The 23,588-nt window shown below is 42.1% G+C and overlaps 1 protein-coding gene and 1 long non-coding RNA gene across 2 annotated transcripts in view; one reads left to right on the top strand and one right to left on the bottom strand.

Moving 5' to 3' along the window:
• FAM107A (family with sequence similarity 107 member A) overlaps positions 1-23,588 on the top strand; it is a 201,423-nt gene that overhangs the window by 26,219 nt on the left and 151,616 nt on the right. The gene's annotated exons all lie outside the window — the stretch shown is intronic.
• Positions 15,353-23,588, bottom strand: part of LOC149458575 (uncharacterized) — a 44,330-nt gene continuing 36,094 nt past the window's right edge. Inside the window, exon 2 of the long non-coding RNA XR_016313413.1 lies at positions 15,353-15,778. This is a non-coding gene — a long non-coding RNA (uncharacterized LOC149458575). The remainder of the gene's footprint in view (positions 15,779-23,588) is intronic.

The raw sequence follows: 23,588 nt of genomic DNA, 5'->3' as shown, positions 1-23,588 counted from the left end.
AATTAGGAAGACAGGAAACAAGAGCGCAGTGTTTAATGAGTACAGAGAGCCATTATTCTGGGAGAAAGGGTAGGGCTATCTCATCGGCTGCTTAGAAAGATTTTCTACATCTGTGGGAGTTTTCTCAAGGCTTACTATGAAACTCCGTAATGTGACAGGGTCATAAACGTTATGCTTAGCATTCAGAATCTTTCACATGCTAAACAAATATTTGAAATATCTGAAGCAGCGATGAGAACAGTTAAAACAGGTTTAATATCTTGAATAATCAGAAAGTGCTGGGCTGGGTATCTTTTGTGAGAAGGGACTGGAGAGAGGCCAGATAGGGAGTACATGGTATTTTCTGGCAGCTTTTGGAACCTCTTGAACCTGAAACTCTGAAAGATCAAAGGCTAGGTTTATATTTTTGCAGGAAAAAAAAATGTTCGTTTATTATTAAATAAATATATATTGTTTTTTTCTATGTGTCACAAATTATTTAGTTTTTTGACACTTATATATAAATTGTAATATTTGCACTAATATTACTTATAGGTTGGGTATTTTACAAATTGTTTTTTGTGTGTTTTGCGCTGTTTTGAGTTAATAAAAAAATTTTTTTTTCGGTTTTATACCTATGCACAGCAGCATCTCACGTGGATAAGTGTGGTCTCGTTTAAAGTTTACTAAGATTGAAAGTCATAAGGGTATCACGCTATTTGGGTTTTTTTCTTCTGAATTTTGGTGGAGTCGGTGAGGGGAGTAATCGGAGGAGGTTTTTATGTCCTAGAGGAGGCAATATTTGGAGGTTAAAAAAAAGGGGATCCAGGAGTCCTTAATAATCCTGAAAGGCGTTATACTCACCAAACATCTGGTGAGTGCGGTTCATGTTGGTTTTGTACTGGTGGATGGTGGAAGGACTATTATTGGCACTGAAAAAATTTATGAAAATATAGGTTTGTTTTTTTTATCACGGGATGTTTTTTTTGGACATGTCACTGGACTTTTCTTGTTTTTTTGTATGTGTCACAAATTATTTTGTTTTTTGACACTTATATATAAATTGTAATATTTGCACTAATATTACTTATAGGTTGGGTATTTTACAGATTGTTTTTTGTGTGTTTTGCGCTGTTTTGAGTTAATAAAAAAAATTTTTTTTTAGTTTTATACCTATGCACAGCAGCATCTCACGTGGATAAGTGTGTGGGGAAGGAGGTCCTGGGCGCTGAGGTCTTTTTTATTGATATATATATACTGTGTATACACTCACCGGTCACTTTATTAGGTATACCTGTTCAATTGCTTGGTAAGACAAATTGCTAATCAGCCAATCACATGGCTGACTTGATGTGACTTTGATGCAACTTTGTCAACTTTGGCTTTGACCAAGGATGATTGTTTGTGCTCTACAACATGCATGTATATCATTCAGGTGCGACTTTCATGTGACTTTAGAGAGTTTACACTGAAGTCTATGATCCTCAAGTTGCATGAAATTCAGACCAAAGTAGTGCAGGAACTACTTTCAAGTTGCTGCGACTTGAAGATGCACAGATATGAAGAGTACTCATTGGGAAACATGGGGTACGACTTGTCATGCGACTTTGGACCCCAAAGTCGCATGACAAGTCACACAAGTGTGAATGGGCACAAGAAATTTTACTGTTAGTTCTACATTAATGAGATTTGATCTGTCTGCAGTCTGCCATGGGTGATTGCAATCATCCATAAAACTCTGGTGTACTTTAGGTCCTTTATTGGTGGCTCTTGTGATCTTTATATAAGGTTGCACTCAGGTGAGGATCTCCAATAGGTGAAGGTTAGTAGAGAGTCTGTGGATAGTGCCTGTGGTATTAAACTGACGACCACTTAAAAAACAAGCAGCTTTGTATGTAATCTTAATCTCCTGCACCGTCTGTTAATGCTCAGAAACCTCTTCTGCACTTGTAATAGCGGGGACATTATTCCATGTGACGATTAGTTAAAGGGAAACAATCCTGTATTTTTAGTGAGTACTCATTGTCATTTATCAGTTGCAGCTGAAAGTAATGGTGTCCATAGATGACTTGTTTTTTGATTAGGCTGTTTTCACACTGATGCGTTTTTGCAGCATTTTTACAGTGCAAAAACACAATCCCTTTAAAACCTATGGGACTCTTCATACCACTGTGGTGCAGGTGTAGTGCATTTTGCAAATCTATGCTTGCTTCATCTTTGGTGAGATTTTCAAAAAACGTAGCTCCCCATTAAATTGGATAAAAAAATGTATCAAAATATATAAAAAAAACAAACACGTAACAATGTATCAAAAACATACCTGCATTTGTTTTTTTTTGAGGCACATGTCCAACTTTCATAGGTGCATACTGGCTACAACGCACCGGAAACGTGGCAAAAACACATATGCGTTTTCACAGCGTTTTTGCACTGGAGCAGTGTGAAAGCAGCCTTAGTCAGCAGGCTTATCGAAAAAAACAAAACTGATTGCTCCATCCAAAGAAAAGGGGTGGATGGCAGAATTCTGTCCGCTATTGTAATCTGACAGCAGGACTCCTCTACTGTCAGAATACACTGATCAGCGACTGCAGCAGATTGGCTGCAGATGCTGCTTGGGAAAAGTTTTCCAATATTCCTGTTTGAGAAGAGTCAATTGACTTCTATAGAACAGGGATGGCCATACATGGATCGAAAATTATTCCAGTCCCTGTTGAACCAGTTGAATTTTGATCCATCTACAGCCAGATGAAAAGTAACTTTTGATAAGTTTTTTGCTTGTTTGCATGCTTGCTCTGTCACATATTCATGATTAGATATGAATGATCAGCAGGATCAGGATCTGACCTGGAGGATAGATGGATGGCTGTGAATTGCTGCAGAGAGAAGATTTACATTTCTTTGGGTTTCAGGAAGCTCTGTCTGAGTTTCCCTTACTCAAGGCTTATTTTTTGTCAGAGAATAGGGGCCGGTACTCCCTACTTCTGAGGCACCCCTTGTCTCTGCCCCCTACCCACCTCTGAGCTCTATCCCATAGTTCTGCCCCCCTACCCACCCCCCAGCACCACCCCTTTTAGAGAATACAGAATCGAGCATCATATTATGGTGCTAAGTGATGTGTAAGGATTTTGTTTATAATAACCAGAAAGTCAGTAAAATAGATCCCATGCAGCCAACACCAATAGATCCCCCAGTAACAATAGATCCCCCAGCAACAACAGATCCCCCCAGCAACAATAGACTCCATGCAACAAAATCCCTCCCCTAGCAAAATTAAATCCACCCCACCATCAATAGACCCTCCAGCAGGCATCAACAATAGATCCCCCCGAGCAACAATTGATTACCCCAGCAACAACAGATTCCCCACCAACAATAATAGACCTCCCCACAACAATGGTTGCCCCCCTACTGACAATAGGTCCCCCAGCAGCCAGCATCAGTAGACCCTCCTGCACATCCGAGACCCCTTGCCCTTGCATGTATTCAGTGCTCAAGGTGCCGGAACTGTGCTCCCCCCACGTTCCCGTTGAAAAAAAGCCCTGCCCTTACTAACCAATCTCATTCTTTCCTTTGGTTTTGTGACCTGCATTCAGAAAAAACCCAGAATAACCATCTGCCCACTGTAGTTTTACTGCTACAGTGCATGCCGGCTGTGCAGCATCACGTATATATACATTCCAGGTAGGGGGGATGCGTGTACCCGCCCAGCCAGCTGTGCTGTCAGTGGTTCTAGCACATGCCGATCACTGGGTCATTGCCGATTATTTATGACCAGGACCCGCGGAGCGAGTGACAGGAGAAAGTTCTGTGTAGGTAAACAACACAGAGCTCTCTACTGACAGCGGGGATGTGCTGGTTTTTGTTTCTCTGTAAAGCAGGGAATACAAATCAGCACATCACTTAGTAAAAGCACCACACGGTAAATGCTTTACACATTGTTATGCACACAGTTAAAATTTTGATCGCCCCAGATGTTAACCCCTTCCTGCCCAGTGTCATTAGTACAGTGACTGTTGTTTTACACTATTTGATTTATTATTATTTCTGTGACCATCACTTGTTTATCATTGCTCTGTGTCTTTAAGCTGTCTCCTCCTGCCTAAGCTGAGCTCTTTCTCTCACCGTACTTGTGCATACTCCTCCCCCCTGCCTCTCTCTGTAATCATTCCACTGTATCCTGTCTTTCTGAATGCATCTTTCCATAAGGCTTACAACATTAATAATTTTCTACCTATGAATATCCTCCGTTAAACGGAACATTCAAATGGTTTTCCTCATCTGACTTCCACAACATGTGAGTTTATGCATTGAGTTAACCTGTCTGACCCGATGCACAAATCAACACCCGTCGAATAGCTATATACATCGCTGGAGATAAAGTTTATGGTCTTGTAGTTGAATCAGAACAATGACAGTGTATGTTATTTGCACTGATCACTGTATTAGTGCCACTGGTGATGTCAGTGTCAGTCAGTTCCCACAAAGTGACATTTAGTGTCAGTTTGCCCACCATACTATCACAAGCCCACTATACTGTAAGTCCCTGGTCACAATGAATCCAACTTTGAAATCGAGTGACTTCACTTGGATTCGCAGGATTTCAAAGTCAGATGTCAGTCTGACTTCAGGTGCGACTTGGTAGACATCTGTGCAAATTCATGTCTATGCAAGTCACACTTCAACTTGCAAAAAGTAGTGCATGAAGTACTTTCAAAATTTTATACTAGTAATGACGGTGATCAGCGACTTAGCCCTGGTCACATGGGTGCGACTTGTCATGTGATTCGATAGTTTCAAAATGCATGACAAGTTGCACGCTATTGTCCGCAATGGAATCGGTCATATCGGTGTGACTCTGCCATCCGAGTCAGAATCGCACCGATATGACCGATTCCATTGCGGACAATAGCGTGCAACTTGTCATGCATTTTGAAACTATCGAATCACATGACAAGTCGCACCCATGTGACCAGGGCTAAGTCGCTGATCACCGTCATTACTAGTATAAAATAAATAAATAAAAATACCAGTATATAAGTATATATATATATTTAAGTAGACAGTATAACTTTCACGCAAACCAATTAACTGCTTGGTAACTGCACTATAGCCGAATGATGGCTGCAAAGCGGTTACCCAGTTCTGGGAGGGCGTCCTATGACGTCCTCCCAGAATGCGCCCTCCTGCGCGCCACCAGCAGCACACACCCAGTGATCCCCATGATCACTGTGTCCATCGGATACAGCTGATCACGTGGTGAGGTAAAAGGCCAATCACAGGGGCCTTTTACCACGTGATCAGCTGTGTCCAATGGCACAGCAGATCAAGGAGTAAATACAGTTGCTGGTAATCACCATGAGGAAAGTACTGCCGATAACAGGCAGCTGTCACAGAGCAGATCAGCACTGATCATGAAGGCATTGATGATTAGTGCCCTTATGATCAGTGCCCTGCAGTACCGCCCAGCAGTACCTCCCACCAGTGCCCAGCAGTGCCACCCATCAGTGCCCCCCAGCAGTGTCACCTATCAGTGCTGCCCATCAGTGCCACCCAGCAGTGCCATCAGTCAGTGCTGCCAGTCAGTGCTGCCAGTCAATCATTGTCGCCGATCAGTGCCGCCTATCAGTAGCCATCAGTGCCGCCTATCAGTGACCATCAGTGCTGCATATCAGTGTAGCATCGTCAGTGCCCATCAATGCAGCCTCATCAACACACATCAGTGAAGGAGAAAAATTACCTGTTTGCAAAATATTATAATAGAAACAAAGAAAAACTTTTTTTTCAAATTTTTTGCTCTTTTTGTTTATAGTGCAAAAAAATCCCAAAAAAAACAGTGTCAATTAAATGCCACCAAAAGAAAGCTCTGTTTATGTGAATAAAAAAATGATAAAAATGTCATATGGGTACAATGTTGCATGACCGCGCAATTGTCATTCAAAGTGCGACAGCCCTGAACGCTGAATATTGGCCTGGGCAGGAAGAGAGTATAAGTTCCCAGTAGGCAAGTGGTTAATATATACCTATTGGGATTTTTTTACAAAAGAATATGTAGCAGAATATATTTTGGCCTAAATTTATGAAGACATTTGATTTTTAAAATTTTTTATTGGATATTTTTTTCTTCAAACATTAGGGTCTTTTTTGTTTATAGAATAAAAAATAAAAAAGCCCATCGATGATAAAATACCACCAAAAGAAAGCTCTATTTGTGGGAAAAAAAATTATATAAATGTCATTTTGGCACAGAGTTGAATGACCGAGCAATTAGAAGTTAAAGTAGCGCAGTAGCGCATAGCAAAGAATGGCCTGGTCATGAAGAGGGTAAAATCTTCTGGAGCTCAAGTGGTTAAACATGAATGCCAAAAGTACAACAGAATCATTAGACAAATTAATTTAAAGCTGAAATTTATGTAAGATTTTTTTTTTTGCATGGATACATTGGAAGTATACATATCTCATACATGACTGATAACTGTGTAAGCTGCAAATCACTGTAGTAGTCTGCACTACTACACTGATAGTAGTAGCCTTCCAGGTCCAAGGCCGAGTGGCTGCAATCCTGAACAGTAGTCACAGGGGAGGCGCTGGGTTCAGCAGTGCCACCATGCAGGCAAAGCCTTGCATTTATTTTAATAAATACACAGTGTTCTCTGATTGGAAAAAGTGGAGAGTGTGATTCCACCATCACACCTCTCCCTCTCATCCAATCAGAAAACACCTTGTATTCATGGAAAAAATGCAAGGCTTTCTCTTAATAGGGGTAGTATCAAGTGAGTGACCCCCTGTGGTTACTATGCAGTATTGCAGCCGTTTGGCAGACTGCTGCTATTTCTGTAGTAGCAGTAGCTACTACAGTGATCTGTAGCTTCTGCAGGGCTCATTCAACTATGAAATATGAATACTTAGATTGTTCCAAGCTTTCAAAAAGGAAGGTCTGAGGAGTTATATAAAAAAAACATCAAATGCATGTGAGTTATGTTACTTCTGATATAGGAAAAAAAATGACTGTAATACCACTTCAAAGTGACACCAAGCAATATCCCTATTCTGCAAAAATATTCCATACCACATGCTCTACTTAATGCCCCTGTAATCTATATTCTTCATGAAATCATTACTTATTGAATTTTGCTGCCTATTTGGAATGTCCTCTGTGAGCTCCTGAACCTCTCATTTCCCTCTCACTTCAGTTTGTTTGGAGCAAGCAGTGCATGTTAGTTGCATTCATGAGCACTCCTTGCATGCTATAAATCCCACAGTCCATTGGCCCTAGTCCACCCTGGAAGAGAGGGTGTGGCTGTGAGTTGATGTACTTAAAACCAATCTAGTTGAATATAGAGTTGTAAACTACACATGTACTGACGTATGTGCCAAAAATGTGTACTGCTGCCCAGGGGTGGACTGACAACTCATGGGGCCCCCTGGGCAATAGGGGATCATGGGGCCCCTGTTTCCTCGCCCACACTCAAACCACACCCAAAAAAGCCTATGAAGGGTACCAGGGGCATCTCATGGGGCACCCTACTGGCATTGCCCAAATGGTCAGTCAGCTCCTGTGCCCAGGCATTTTTATGATTACAAAAAACTCTGCCTGACAGCACAAGTAGGAGGGTGACACCATCTTATCTGTTAGCAGTAAGCAATGCAGTGGTGTCACATTCCTTCCCACAGCCTACTGACTAGGCAATAAAGAAGCAGCAAAGCAATAAGCAAAGCAAAAAATAAAGAAATAATAAATATAATATATTAAATAAAAATAATTTTAAAAAATTCAAAATGTTCCCTGTCACCCCTTTAAAAATCACCCATTGCAAATTTACTGACTATGGTATGCACATATATGTAAACATAAATTGCACTACAGCTGTAAGATATAATCATGAACATCAGAGTGAGAACAATAATTCTATGGCCATCATGGTTAACTCTAAACAGTTACCTATGGAGAATCTTGTACAATAGCTTTTATTTTCTTTTTTTGCGATTATGCAATTTTAAGGCTTGACATGTTTGGCATCTATTTACTTGATGCAAGCCTATCTTTTTAATTAACCCAAAATTTGGGTATTATATCCTTGGACTGTCTGCTTTCCAAAAAGGGGTCATTTGGGGGATATCTGTACTGTCCCAGCAGTATTTGTGTGAAAAACTTATATAAATTTAATTGGGGTACAGCGTTGCATGACAGTGCAATTACCAGTTAAATTAGCACAGTGCTGAATAGCAAAAAATGGCCTGGTCATGAAGGGGGTAAAACTTTCCAGAGCCCAAGTTGTTAATGACTGATCCCTCCATAGTGGTTATAGACTGATCCCCCATAGTGGTTATAGACTGATCCCTCATGGTGGTTATAGACGGATCCCCCATAGTGATTATAGACGGATCCCCCGTAGTGATTATAAGCTGATCCCCTATAGTGGTTATAGGCTGATTCTCCATAGCAGTATAGACTGATCCCCCATAGCAGTTAATGATTGGTCCCCCATAGCGGTTAATGACTATGGGGGACTGATAGACTGATCCCCCATAGTAGTTATAGACTGATCCCCCATAGTAGTTATAGACTGATTCCCCATAGCAGTTATAGACTGATCCCCCATAGTAGTTATAGACTGATTCCCCATAGCAGTTATAGACTGATCCCCCATAGTAGTTATAGACTGATCCCCCATAGTAGTTATAGACTGATCCCCCATAGTAGTTATAGACTGATTCCCCATAGCAGTTATAGACTGATCCCCCATAGTAGTTATAGACTGATCCCCCATAGTAGTTATAGACTGATTCCCCATAGCAGTATAGACTGATCTCCCATAGCGGTTAATGATTGATCCCCCATAGCGGTAAATTACTGATCCCTCATAGCAGTTATAGACTAATCCCTCATAGTGGTTAATGACTGATCCCCCATAGCAGTTATAGGCTGATCCCCCAAGGGGGTTTAGACTGATCCCTTGTGGTGGTTATAGACTGATCCCCCATAGTGTTTATAGACTGATCCCTCATTGCGGTTAATGGCTGATCCCCAATAGTGGCTATAGACTGATCCCCCATAGTAGTTATAGACTGATCCCTCATAGTGGTTAATGACTGATCCCCCATAGCAGTTATAGGCTGATCCCCCAAGGGGGTTTAGACTGATCCCTCGTTGTGGTTAATGACTGATCCCCCATAGTAGTTATAGACTGATCCCTCCTAGGGGTTATAGACTGAGCCCTCATAGTGATTTATGAGTGATCCCACTTAAGAGTTATAGACTGACCCCCCATGGTGGTTATAGACTGATCCCCCATAGAGGTTAATGGCTGCTCCCCCATAGAGGTTAATGGCTGCTCCCCCATAGTGGTTCTAGGCTGCCTCCCCCCCCCATAGGGGTTATAGTCTGATTCCCTCATAGTGGTTATAGACTGATCCCCCGTAGCGGTTATTGACTGATCCTTCATAGTGGTTAATGAACTATCCTCCATAGCGGTTAAAGACTGATCCCCCATAGCGGTTGTAGACTGATCCCCCAGAGTGGTCAATGACTGATCCCACATAGGAGTTGGTAGGAAATGCTTTCATGAAGAGCTCAGTTCTGTTGGCCTGTCAGATATCTTTGCAGTAGTGCAGAGAAGCTCTGTGCTGTAATTATCCAACAGCTCGGCACTTGAGCCAGAGATAAACATCTGATCCTATTGTGATTTCATTACCAGGACAGTGACCGGAACACATGGGAGCTCACTCCGGCCAACCTCATCTTCCATGGCTGGGAACACAAATCTAATTGATTCAAAGCAATAAAGCCACTTTGGATATGATTTAGTTTAGGGCTGTAATTGGAAGGGAATAGCTGCACATCAGAATATTCTCCTGGACAATATTGCTTATAATATCTTCATGTCAGTGTTTGCATTGGATATGTTATGGCATTGTGTTGCCATTAAAGTCCAACTCCAGGAATTTGGAACAATCTACGCCTGCAGTAGGGCCACCTGAAATCTTTTTTATATCCGGGGCCCTGGAATAAAGAGCAAATACTTACCTTATTTTACATTCCAGCAGGCTCCTTCCAGGACTGTGACTGGTCCCCCATAGTTGCCTCTGTGAGCTGAGAATGGCGGTCACACTCCAACCACAATGTACAATACAGAGTTAATATCCCTGTATTGTATGTGATGATGCCAAGACCCCGCCCACAGACCAGAGCTTTAAAGAAAGTGCTGGTGCTGGCCAGAGCAGGGCTATAAAGTACACAATCCCTCCACTGGCTTCCAATTGCCCAACGGATAAAATTCAAAACATTAACAATAACATATAAAGTCATTTATAACTCTGCCCCAAATTACATCACCGATCTTGTCTCCAAATATCACCCAAACCATACTCTCCACTCCTCGCATGACCTCCTGCTCTCTAGCTCCCTTGTCTCCTCTTTCAGGACTTCTCCAGAGCTTCCCTTATCCTCTGTAACTCTCTACCCCAATTTATCAGACTATCCACCTACTCTGCTCACTTTTAGGCAATCTCTGAAAACCTACCTCTTCAGGGAAGCCTATCCAGCCCTCAGCTAATAATGGAATCTTCTATTCCTCCTACCAGTCCATCCCCCACAGTTATTACCTTTTGTACCACTAGCCCCTCCCTCTTAGATTGTAAGCTCCCAGGATCAGGCCCTCCTAACTCTCTTGTTTTGAACTGTATTGTTGCTGTATTGTCTCCCGTTATATTGTAAAGCGCTGAGCAAACTGTTGGCGCTATATAAATCTTGTATAGTAATAATAGTTTGGTGGAAGAAAATATGAGATTGTGTCAGTCAGTAGGACTGTATTTATTGAAGCTACCAGAAGAGGGCAGCAGGTCTCTGCTCAGTTACACCGCAGCTATCAGTCTCTGCTCCTGGGTTTACAGTATATTTAACACCTCTACCTTGATATCTTACATTGCTTGATATTTTTAGCAAATTGCCTAGCAACCTGGCACCACACATGTAATTTCCTCCACATTTGCACAGGAACCAACCTCAGTTATACCTATTATCACATTTGTTTTCATAGATGCATGCTGTTCCCAATGGCTGACATGTTTAGAAAAGTACTTTATTTAGCACTATAATTGTATTAACAGTATTTTTCATGTTGTACAGCTACATCAGTGATGACATTATTGGGAAAATAAAATTAAAGTGTATGTGAACCCAAAATTTATTTTATTATGTTTGGCATCATGCCTCATTTTATACAATTTTCTGTACACAAATTTTTTTGTGAATCAATTTCAAAGTTTCGTACCTGAAAATCCTGCAAGTGGCATCACTTCTTATTGCAGACTGACAACACTAAGCCACTGCCTCGTCAGTCGCAGCAGTGCTGTCAGTTAGATATGTGAGCTCCTTCAGTAGGCCATTGACCTGTCTATCTGTTCTATTAGACAGGAAGCCCAACAGCCAGCTGAGGGCACTACAGGAGATCGACAACACTGCTGCTAATTGCGAGGTAGAGAATTAGCGTTGTCAAACAAAAAACAAAACGGTGCTGGGAGAGGACCACACATGAAGAGTCTAGCTTGGTTAGTGACAAAAGACCGATACAGCAGGAGAAATAAAAATAGGGGAATAGGCGTACAATAGTAATGAGTTCAAAATGGGGTGGCGATGAAGCGACAAATGGAGATGGGGAAGTCCATAGTCCAAGGGTCCTAGGTGGCGGATGGATGGTGAAGGCAGCTCCCCATAGAGCGAAGCAGAACGTGTTTCGAAGCACTTGCTTCTTCTTCAGACCAGACCAGACCCTATTCCTGCCCTGCCATTGGTCGCCCATCGAGGTCCCGACTTCCTTGTGGTCCACGCTGGTTTCGGCGCCATTTTCAAAAACTCTCTGCATTGCTGAATACTGACGGCTGCATTTCTGCTCATCTTGCATAACCAGGATCCATCTTCACATCACTGGCAGACTGAGAGCTTACCAAAGGCATTCCTTTACCATGCTATTATACTTCTTACGTTTGTCAGTAGTTATAACCTCTTGTTACCAATAAATCTTTAACCCTCTACACTGAGATTGGCGCCCCCTTGTGTCTGAATTAGCGTTGTCAGCCTGCAACAGGAGGTATTGTTACTGGCAGGATCTCCAGGTAGGAAGGTTTGCATCTGTTTCACAAAAAAACTGTATACAATGAGACATGAAGTCATACATACTGAAAAGTAGATTCAGGGTTTAAGGGCTCTTGCACATAGATGTGTTTGTAGACTTATGAAGGTGCAGAATAAAATGCACCTGTGTTTGCAGAGCCCTGGGATCCACAGCTGCTGATACTTGCATTTATAGGCACACACGTATGGGCATAATTTATATGGGCATATGAAAATATACCCAGACACACAAGTACCGATCATTTGGCGCTTCCAGAGCACCACAATGACAGGTGCATTTTATATTGTACCCCCATAAGCCTACAAATACATTCATGTGCAAGAGCCCTTAGACATATCTGAGGAAAGCCTCTTGCAAAAGCCCTCTTCTTTTATTTTTGAAGAACCAAAAATGGAAAGAAGAATATGCATCCTAAGGGCATGCAGCCCTTTGGTATATGACGTATGGCCCTCGGACCTCAGCAGTTCGTAGTGGGAACATTGATGAGGGTAACAGCAATGATCTCTTTTAACTTCATGTAACATGTTCCCAGTTTGATATCGTCTTCTGCAACATATCTCCAGCCAAAAATGTAGCATGTCCACACACTCTGACCCTCATTTCCTCTATTAGGTCTTCAGTTTCTGACAGTCTTCCCATGCATTACATATATTGAAACTTATGTGTGGCCCTTTGGTGATGTCTCAAATGCAGCTCCGCTGAGCACATAATTTGACAACCATTGCTATAAACAATAACCAACTTACCCATATTGTGCACACCATATTTATGCTGGAGAATTGCCTAGTTCCACCTAAACAGCAACTATAGAGATTTTGGGGTCTACAAAATCTTCTCAAGTCATCATCCAATTCAATCAATAACATATTTTTTTTATAACCTGGAGCTCAATTCTGAGGTCTGAGGTTGGGAGCCACTATATTAGAAAAAGGTCAGAGACTACAGAAATGTTATGAGAGATGGTCAGAGACTTAAAATATGCTGTAGGGGTTTTGTTGGAGACTGGGAACATGCTTCAGAAGAAACATTTTTGGAGACAGTCATAGACTAGAGCAGCCTTTCTCAACCTGGGTTCCATGGAACCCTATGGTTACTCCAGAGGTTGCTAGGAGTTCCTTGAGCAATGAACAGTTTCTGCCTCTCAGATACAGTATGTAACAACAGATACCAATTAATTTTTAGCTGTCTGTAAGGGGAGTATTCTTTTCACTGACCAGCAGTGTAAGAAGCATACATTCCACTGACCAACAATGTGAGAAACATTGATCCCACTGATCACCAATGTAAGGAGCATTCTTCCCGTTGGCTAACAATGTGAGGAACATTCTTCCCACTGACCACCAGTGTAAGATGCATTCTTCCTCCAGAACACCAATATAAGAAGCATACTTCCCAGTGACCAACAATATAAGGAGCACATTTCCCACTGACCTAGAGTGTAATGAGTATACTTCCCACTGATCTCCAATGTAATGAGTAAACTTCCCACTGATCACCAAGCTAATGTATTGTGAATTGTGGATATTGTAATTATTAGCAGAGTTTCCCTTAAACCTGAAAGATATTTCAAGGCTTTCTCCATATTGAAAAGGTTGACAATGACGTGACTAGAAACATAAGACTGGCAGTGATCACTGCTATTACAGACCCATCGCAAATCACTGCTTCTATATATGGGCTTCCTACAGCCACCTTTAAAATTACTTGTGCTACATTTAATATTTCTCTCAGTAAGGTCCCTTGGTAAGGTTGAATAAAGACACCTGTCCATCTACTACTACCTGTGTAGGTGTGTGGTGGGTGTGTGTGTATTTATGTCCCTAAAAATGATATTTTAGTTATGGAAGGAGCCTGATGGGCACTTTCAGCTCCTGGCGTCTTATCTGTCTTGAATATTCCAACAGCAAGCCATTTGCCATAGTTCTTTGCACTTGTGAGTATTCAGGGTTCCCACCATGGGCGGACTGGCAACTCATGGGGCCCCCGGGCAGTAGGGGATTATGAGTCCCCTGTGTCTCTGCCCACTTTTAATCCACACCCAAAAAAGCATATAAAAGGTACCAGGTGCATCTCATGGGGCCCCCTATTGACCACGGGCCCTCGGGCAGTTCCCGAGTACGGGAATGGTCAGTCCGCCCCTGGTTCCCACCCGTCTTTGTGTGTTCAAGCACCTTTTGCATTTGTAAGGGAATGGGAACCACACCTAGTGGTGTCAGTAAGTGAACTGATGCAGGAACTCAAGCACCAAGTTTTAACCAACAGAGTCATATATAAGATGTCAAGTGGTTTATTTCTATCCCAATCCCACTTGATGGTTCAACTTTCCAGCATCTACCAAAAATTTGAATGTCTGGTTTGAGTGGACTAAGCATTTACTTTGATCACAGTACTAGGTTTCCCACCCCAGCACCATATACTTACCTTACCTTGGCTCCCTTGGTGTTCTGTTCAGCACCAGGACCTGATGGGAGCACCCAAAGGAAATACCTGCTGCTTCTGGTTTTGGAGAAGCATGCGACTCACCCATGTGGCCATCCAGGCCAATCAGCACTATCACACAAGGGATCCATAGCTACAACTCAGCTCACAAAGGGCTCCCCTTTTGTTCTCTGCAGCTGAGTAAAATAAGATACGTACTTGCATCTGTGGTGGTCTGCAGTCAAGTGAACCTGTTGCTTTGCTCTGCACAAGCTCACAATAAAGTTGTATTATGTAAACTGTAGCAAAACAATTGAGACTCCTTACTATGCAACAAGAGGAGTAAAGAACTCTAGCAAGGAAATGTCACCACTGGAGAACCAGAAAGATATGACAAGTAAGTGGGTATTTGTCCCACCATTGACTATCTGAGGATGACCCTTTATTTAGCACCTGTGTACCATTAGTTTCACATCATTGGGTTTAATGTACAGAACTGGGAGAAAAATTAGAGCTTTTTTGTTTTTCTTCACATTGCAAAGTCTGCTTAATAAATCATATCCTCCTCCGCTATCTTAATAACAGTTTTACAATTAATAAAAAAAAAATTATAGGAAAAAAAGTTAGTACATATTACCCCTGGCTTCTGTACTGCACCAAGTGACATCACACTGATTCCGGAGAGATCCTAGAGAATGTTGAGTATACCAAATCTTGGTAGAAGATGTTCCAGCACAGTGCAGAACTTAAGGATACTCTACATTCTCTGGGATCTTGTCAAAAGAAAGATGAGGTTTCCCTCATCTAGAAGCAGCAGACAAATGTCAGGAGAAAGGTAAGTATATTTATTAGATTTTTTCACTACAGGTTCTTTTTTTTTTCTTCACTGCAAAGCTCCTAGTCGATGGGTAAGGGGGTCGTAATGTGTTAAGTGGACCTTGTATTTTTACTCTAAGTAACAACAAGCTCAATTCAAAAAGCTATAACATATGTTATGTACAGTGGCAATAGTTATTTTCAGCCATTTTCATCCGTGGTTGAAAATAACGGTCATAATGGCAAATAGAGATCAATATAGCTTATTGAATTGAGCCTGTGAGCAGAAGGGCCTCCAGTTGTCCTTTTGTAGTCCAAGTGCTATACCTTCTTTAGATGCCCAGAATGACTGTAGAATGACCCAGCAGCAGTTCCAACATTAGTGTTGCTAATAACCATTCAGATTTCAGATGTCATTTTTTTCCAATATAGGTCTGAAAAGAAAGAGTAAAAACGATATTGTTAAAGGCAACATTGCAACTTGACGTTGTTATAATGACCAGGGAGTAAAGCTATGCAAAGAACAATACAAAATACAACATATATAAATAAGTGGTTACATGATGTAGGGGGTCTCAGGTACAGCCTTTGATGCCACCAAAGGATCATACCTAATATTCAGTGGATATAATGCTACAAGAAATTGTCAGAGATACTGAACATGTAATAGTATGGTGATTCCCAACCTCAGTTCTTAAAGTGTTACTAAACCCAGGACCCGGCATTTACTATATGTGGTCTCTCACACTACACAGAATATGGAAATGCAATTATTTTAGTAATTATAAACTGCTAAATACCTTTTCTGATCAGCAGTATATATAGCAGTCTTGTGACTTCTATCAGTGTCCAGCAGAGCACTGGTTAAAGCTTGCAGGAGGAATTTTCATTCTCCTCTCACTGTCCTATCAGATTGCAGGACCCCTGACCCTCTGTCTGGACAGTGCTGATTGGCCCTGTGCTGATGACATGAACTCTCCCAAGAAAGAAAAACAAAACTCTCTAGCAATACACACTAAACTGAGCATCTGCAGCTTGCCCCCAAGGCTCTGTTCTATCAGGAGATGAGTCAGGGGCAGTGGAAGAAGGGGAGGATCAGAGAAGACAGGATTAAACAACCTTTTTACACAATCCAGAATATTAACCCCTTACATTCCACAGTGAATATAACAAACATGTTTTACTGCACATACAGATTGATTTGACTGTTGTGGATTTAGTAACTCTTTAAGTTCCCCAACATAACACATTTTGGGAATTTCCCTTAGATAAAATAGCTGTCATAAATATCAAGCCATTGACAAGAATTTAAAGTACCTCTGCAACGTGAAGGAAATCCTGAAAAACATGACCTTTTGGGGACCGCTATATTAGAAGATGGTCAGAAACTACATAAATGCTATGAAAGATGGTCAGAGACTGCAAACATGCTGTAGGGGTTTTGCTGGAGACTGGGAACATGCTTCAGAAGACACATTTTAGGAGACAGTGTTAGACTAGAACAGCCTTTCTCAACTAGGGTTCCTCTAGAGGTTGCTAGGGGATCCTTGAACAACAAACATTTTCTGTATCTCAGATACAGTATGTAACCACTGATCAGGGGTGGAATGACCATTTGGAAACTGCAGCACTGCCCGAGGGCTCGGGGTTAGTAGGGGGCCCCATGAGATGCCCTTGGTACCTTTTTCATAGGCTTTTTTGAGTTTGGGCAAGGACACAGGGGCCCCATGATCCCCTATTGCCCGGGGGCCCCATGAGTTGTCAGTCCGCCCCTGCCACTGATACCAATGATATCATAGCTATCTGTAAGGGGAGTATTCTTCTCACTGACCCCCAGTGTAAGAAGCATAAATCCAACTGATCAACAATGTAAGGAACATACTTCTAACTGACCACCAATATATGGAGCATTCTTCCCACTGACCACCAATGTAAGGAAAATTCTTCCCACTGACCACCAATATATGGAGCATTCTTCCCACTGACCACCAACGTAAGGAACATTCTCCCAACTGACCACCAATATATGGAGCATTCTTCCCACTGACCACCAATATATGGAGCATTCTTCCCACTGACCACCAATGTAAGGCCTTGTTTGGACTTGCGGTTGTCAAGCGGGAAAAATTTGCAGTTGAGCCACCCTCTCTTAAGTTGCAATAGGCAGCGGAGGGGGATGTTTACATGCTGCCGCTGCGCTGCTTCCCTTTGCAACTGTGGCTAAATTGACCAGACATATAGCGATCGTCGGGCGGCAAACATGAGTGTCTGCTTACAATGGAGTCCCCAAATTCTCCTGCACTTAGATCAGGGTCCCCAGGTTCCCCTCTTACATCAGGGTTCTCACAGTCAACTGCTTACATCAGAGTCTACCATTATATTAGGGTCCCTAAAGTTCCCCCCTTACATAAGGGCTCAACCCTTTCATTAGGGACCCAAAATTTCCCCCCTTACATCAGGGTCCTCAAGTCCCCCCTTTAATTAGGGTCCCCAGTGTCCTCCCCTTTTCATCAGAGCCCCCATTTTCATTAGGGTCCCCAAAGTTCCCCCCTTTACATCAGGGTCCCCAGAGTCTCCTCTCCTTAAATCAGGGTCCCCAGCATCCCCCCCTTACATCAGAGTCCCTAGAATTCCCCCTCCATAAGTCAGAGTTCCACTTTATATCAAAGTTCCCCCTTTCATTAGGGTCCCCACAGTTTCCCCCTTACATCAGAATCCCCCCTTTCATTAGAATTCCCCCCTTACATCAGGGTGCTCATAGCACCCCTACATCACAGTACCCCAGAGACCCCCCATTTTGCATTAGAGTCTCCCCATACATCAGGGTCCCCAGAGTCCCCTCTTACATCAGGGTCCTCAGAGTCCCCTCCTACATTAGGATCCCAGAGTCCCCCCTCTGTCTTACAAAAAACAGTACCAAACATCTCCCCCTTACATCAGGTTTCTTGGAGTCCCTCCCCTTACATCATATACCCCCCTTTCATCAGGGTCCCAAAAGTCCCCCCCCTTTCATCGGGGCCCCAAAAGTCCCCCCCTTATATCAGGGTCTCCAGACCCCACCTTACATCAGGGTCCCTAGATCCCTTTCAACAGGATCTCCAAGCCCCCCTTAAATCAGGGTCCGTTCCATCTCACTGTACCAGGCACTACAGGACAGGACCAAGCAGGAAGACAGGTCACTGAAATCAGGTAGATCTGGAGGAGAAAGTTCCATTCTTGCCTCCCTCCTTCTCTGAATGCTGGGGCAAAGACGTGATTGGTTTTGGTTGCTAGGACATTGGTGGTTACTTATGCTGCATTTCATATTTCTCTCAGCAAGCTTTCTTTTATAACATCCAAGGGAAAAATAAAAAGAGGAAAAGGATGGACATCACAGAAAAAGTGTGAAAGAAATAAACCAAGCCATTTAACTATTAGAAGCCAGCCTACAGAATAATTTTCCTTTACTGACCTGAGTCAGCACGGATTTAAAGAAAACACCCACTATGGTTTGCAGTGGCCCCCGAGGGACCATCAGTGAGTGCCAAAGGGACAGGGCAGCCCCCTGACCTCAGGTTGGATACCAGTGGTACAAACCAGTTAGAAGCCATCTTAGAACTGATCTGATTGCTGTGGGTTACAGCACTTTCAGCATCCTCCTGACAACGAATAGACGCGAGTGTCTCTAGAGCAGATTACATGCATTCCATTTATCTTACAAGTGTGAACTTCTTAAATCTATTGGCACAAACCCGCTTGCATAGTACAAGAAGAGGACAGGAACATAATTCATTGGTGTCACGCTATTTTATTTATGAATAAAATAATACAAGGAGCTATTTTGAGCAATGGCAATTTTCTAGTTGAATAACTAAAGTGTACGAGTGACTGGCATCCTTGGAAGACTCGGAGAGAGGTAACATGATCTGTTTCTAGTAATGAGATCCTCAGATCACGCTCCCCGTGGCTTTGTATGGAAGCTTACAGAGAAGGAGCTCTTGGATTTGTGGCATCCTTCTATATTATTATTTTTCCATTCAAATGCAGCATAAAAGTCAGTGTTTACAAGCTGCACAGCAATACTGAAATGTTTATGTAAAACTAAATGGTCCCAAGCAAGAAAAAGTACATTGGTGCATAGGCGGAAACAAGTAGAGTTGCTAAACAAGACTCTACATTCTAAACCTGGGAAAGAGAAATAACTTTCCGCTTATGTGTTACTGGTTATCATATACACTCACTGGCCACTTTATTAGGTACATCTTGCTAGTACCGGGTTGGACCCCCTTCTGCCTTCAGAACTGCCTTAATTATTTTGATTTTGGTCCATATTGACATAACTTACCGTTGCCCTGCTATCATCTCGAACCAGACTGCCCACTCTCCTCTGACATCAACAAGGCATTTTTATCCACAAAACAGCCGCTCACTAGATATTTTCTCTTTTTCGGACCATTCTCTGTAAACCCTAGAGATGGTTGTGCTTGAGAATCCCAGTAGATCAGCAGTTTTTAAAATACTCAGACTAGCCTATCTGGCGCCAACAACCATGCCACGTTCAAAGTCACTTAAATCGGTTTCTTCCCCATTCTGATGCTCCGTTTGAACTTCAGCAAGTCATCTTCACCACGTCTAGATGCCTAAATGAATTGAGATGCTGCCATGTTATTGGCTGATTAGCAATTTGTGTTACCAAGCAATTAACCACTAGCCTACTGGGCACTTATACCCCCTTCCTGCCCAGGCCAATTTTCAGCTTTCAGCGCTGTCGCACTTTGAATAACAATTGTGCGGTCATGCAACACTGTACCCATATGAAATTTTTCTGATTTTTTTAGACAGATAGAGCTTTCTTTTGGTGGTATTTAATCACCTCTGGGTTTTTTATTTTTAGTTTTTTCTTAGTTTTTGTATTAAAATTTTGTAAATAACTGATTTTTCTCCTTCACCGATATGCGCTAATGAGGCTGCAGTGATGGGCACTGATAGGTGACACTGATGGGCACTGATAGGTGGCACTGATGAGGAGGCACTGGTAGGTGGCACTGATGGGCATTGACAGGCATCACTGATGGGCATTGAAAGGTAGCACTCATATATGGCACTGATAGGCGGCATTGAGAGGTGGCACTGATAGGCGGTACTGGCTGGCACTGATAGGTGGCACTGACTGGCACTGTTAGGTGGCACTGATTGACACTGTTAGGTGGCACTGATAGGCAGCACTGGCGGGCACTGATAGGTGGCACTGATGTGCACTGATAGTCGGCACTGACTGTCACTGATAGGCAGCATTGACTGGCACTGATAGGTGACACTGATTGGCAACACTGATAGGTGGCACTGATTGGCATTGATAGATGGCACTGACTGGCACTGATAGGTGACACTAAAAAGGCAGCTCAGATAGGCACTGATATGTTACATTGATGTGCACTGGTAGGCACTGATATGTGGCATTAATGTGGCACTGATGGACACGGGCACGTGGCACTGATGAGCACTGACAGCTGGCATTGATGGGCACTGACAGGTGGCATCGATGGGTACTGACAGGTAACACTGCTGGGGCTACATTGATCATCAGGGCACACTGATCATCAGTCCCCTCTGAGGAATGCGTGCGTAAAAATCCCAGTAGATCATCAGCTTTTGAAATACTCTGACCAGCCTGTCTGGCACCAACAACCATGCCACGTTCAATGTCACTTAAATCCCATTTCTTCCCCATTCTGATGCTCAGTTTGAAATTCAGCAAGTCATCTTTGCGAGCTTTTAATTCCCCAGAGCCCCCCTCCCCCAGTGGTGACCATTCCATTTCCCAGAAGAGGCTGCGTCCGCATCCTTAAAGGGATCCTCCAGACACAGTATTTACCTTGGCGCATAATCATCTACCCCGGGTTGTCATCTCTAATACCATCCTTGAGAGGGACTCCGAGCGGATCTTCATTGATATACACACTGCGCATATTCTATGCGTATCCGGTGAGTGCACACTTTAACTATATGTTTGCCGCTCACATGGATTGTGGGATTACACCTTGTCTGGATTAGCACAAGTCATTTTTGGTCACACCTTAATACTTTGTCTTCATAATTTTTGGGACTATATGGGGTTTATTTACTAAAGCTGGAGAGTCCAAAATCAGACTCCCTTCTGCATAGAAACCAATCAGCTTCTAACCTCAGCTTGTTCAATGAAGCTTTGGCAATGAAACCTGGAAGCTGATTGGTTTCTATGCAGAAGGGAGTCTGATTTTGGACTCTCCAGCTTTAGTAAATAAACCCCTATGTGTCTTATATATATTTGAGTCAATCTCTTTGATATATTGGTTTTTATGTATATCTAATACCTCAGCGCTGCACAATTGTTTATATAAGGATTTATATAGCGCCAACAGTTTGCTCAGCGCTTTACAACATAAAGGCAGACAATACAGCAACAATACAGTTCAATACAAGAGGGATAGGAGGGCCTGATCCTTGGAGCTTACAATCTAGGAAAACAATTAACATTTGTAGATGTAGATTTGTAGTAACTCTTCACTTTTTGACTTTAGTTGCACTTTAAAACAGCTGATAAATCCTGCATTACTTTATAATTTCCACATGACTGCTACAGTTCTTTGTGAACCTGCCCTGAAGTCCTATTATCATATTTAGTGGAGATAATTAAATGTGAGCTAATCTGTAACTAGCAGGGTTGCCTGTAATGAATAAAGGTGAGGAATGACAGGCAGTAATTACACCTACGTTAGGTTGGTGCACCTATAGAGAACCTGCAGTAACATTACATTTCACAATTTCCAAAGATAGTTTTCCTACCTTGCCTCTTTGTATTGTGGATAATATATTTTGTAATTACTACAAAAAAGGCATTTATTACTTGCATGGTCCAATATTGGGTGTTAGCCTTTTAGAATCCAGTTGATGATCATAGGATATTAATGTTGTAAGATTTGTGTTTGAAAATTTTATTTTATAAAAATGTGAGGTTTTTCAGTGTAATGTCCATGAAAACATAGCAAACAAAGTGCATCCAGCGCCACACTGTGCGCTCCCAGCACAAAGACTGGGGTGTCACTGAGAGCTCTGGGTCCCGTTCTAATGATCGGGAACCGGGACTCCTGATTCCAGGTCACATGATCACTGTGATAGCCTCTGATTGGCTATCACAGTTATCAGTCACCCTTGTTTTTTTTTCTCTCCATGAATGGAGGAGAGAGAAACATTGTATCTCTCTAACTCCTGGCATAGAGGGGAAAAAAATGCTTGTTAAAAATAAATAAATAAAACAAATATTCAAAAATAAAAGAAAAAATAAAGAAAAAATACCTAGATCAAGGTTTGATCTAGTTCAGTGCCAGGGTAAGTCTCTAGGTCAAGGTCAGGGTCAATTGTCAAGGTCAAAAGGTCAGGGTCAAAGGTCAGGATTTAAAAAAAAATGGTATCAGTGTCAGTTAGTGTCAGTGTCACTGTCAGTGTGTTTTAGGTAAAACAAAAACCCCAAAAAAACAAAATGTGCACTATTGTTTCTGGGCTGTACTACGGGTACAAACAACAAATAACATACACATATATGATATCGCTGCAATTGTCAAGAGCTGGAACATTTTTTTTTGGGTTGTTCTTTGATGGTAGGTTATGGTAGTAACAAGAAACACACAGCTAAATTAAAAAAAAATGATTTTTTTTTTTACTATTTTGGGGCAGTTTTCCTTTGACAATAAAAAAAATCAGGAGATATCCATTACAATTTACCACCAAATGAAAGCCCAATATGTCCTGAAAAAAAACCAAGGATTAATTCACCTGGATGTACAAAGTAGTTGTGATGATATGTACGGTTTTACTAACACATGTCAACGTTGCACAATTGTGCTTAGCCATTTATATTTGTTTTACCCTTAGGCGTGAAGGGGTTAAGGAATATTTTTCCTTTATAGGATTTATTAAGCACCAAAATACAGACTACTGTGTGCAGGGGGCCCAAGAGGTCATAAAGTAAGTGCCAAAAGGCAACATGGGGCGTGGATTGGGCACCAGGACTGATATCAAAACTGTTATGCCGACAGTAGCATTGTACTCGGTAACCACAAAGTTGTATTTTGATTATTGCATTCCCAGCACAGTATAAATTGCTTTGTCGGTATAAGTGATTAGAAAATATCAATTGCCTCCTCATGGAAGTTTTCAAAGCTTGACCTATGTCACATGAGTGGGTGGCTGGCCAATATTGCTAAAGGCCAGTATGGAAGATTAGAA

The sequence above is a fragment of the Staurois parvus genome, unplaced genomic scaffold (assembly GCF_062004578.1).
Source record: "Staurois parvus isolate SC_StPar_1 unplaced genomic scaffold, SC_StPar_1.0 ptg000283l, whole genome shotgun sequence".
Taxonomy (NCBI): Eukaryota; Metazoa; Chordata; class Amphibia; order Anura; family Ranidae; genus Staurois; species Staurois parvus.
The sequence above is the reverse complement of the archived record's forward strand: the minus strand, read 5'-3'. Positions and strand labels throughout refer to the sequence as shown.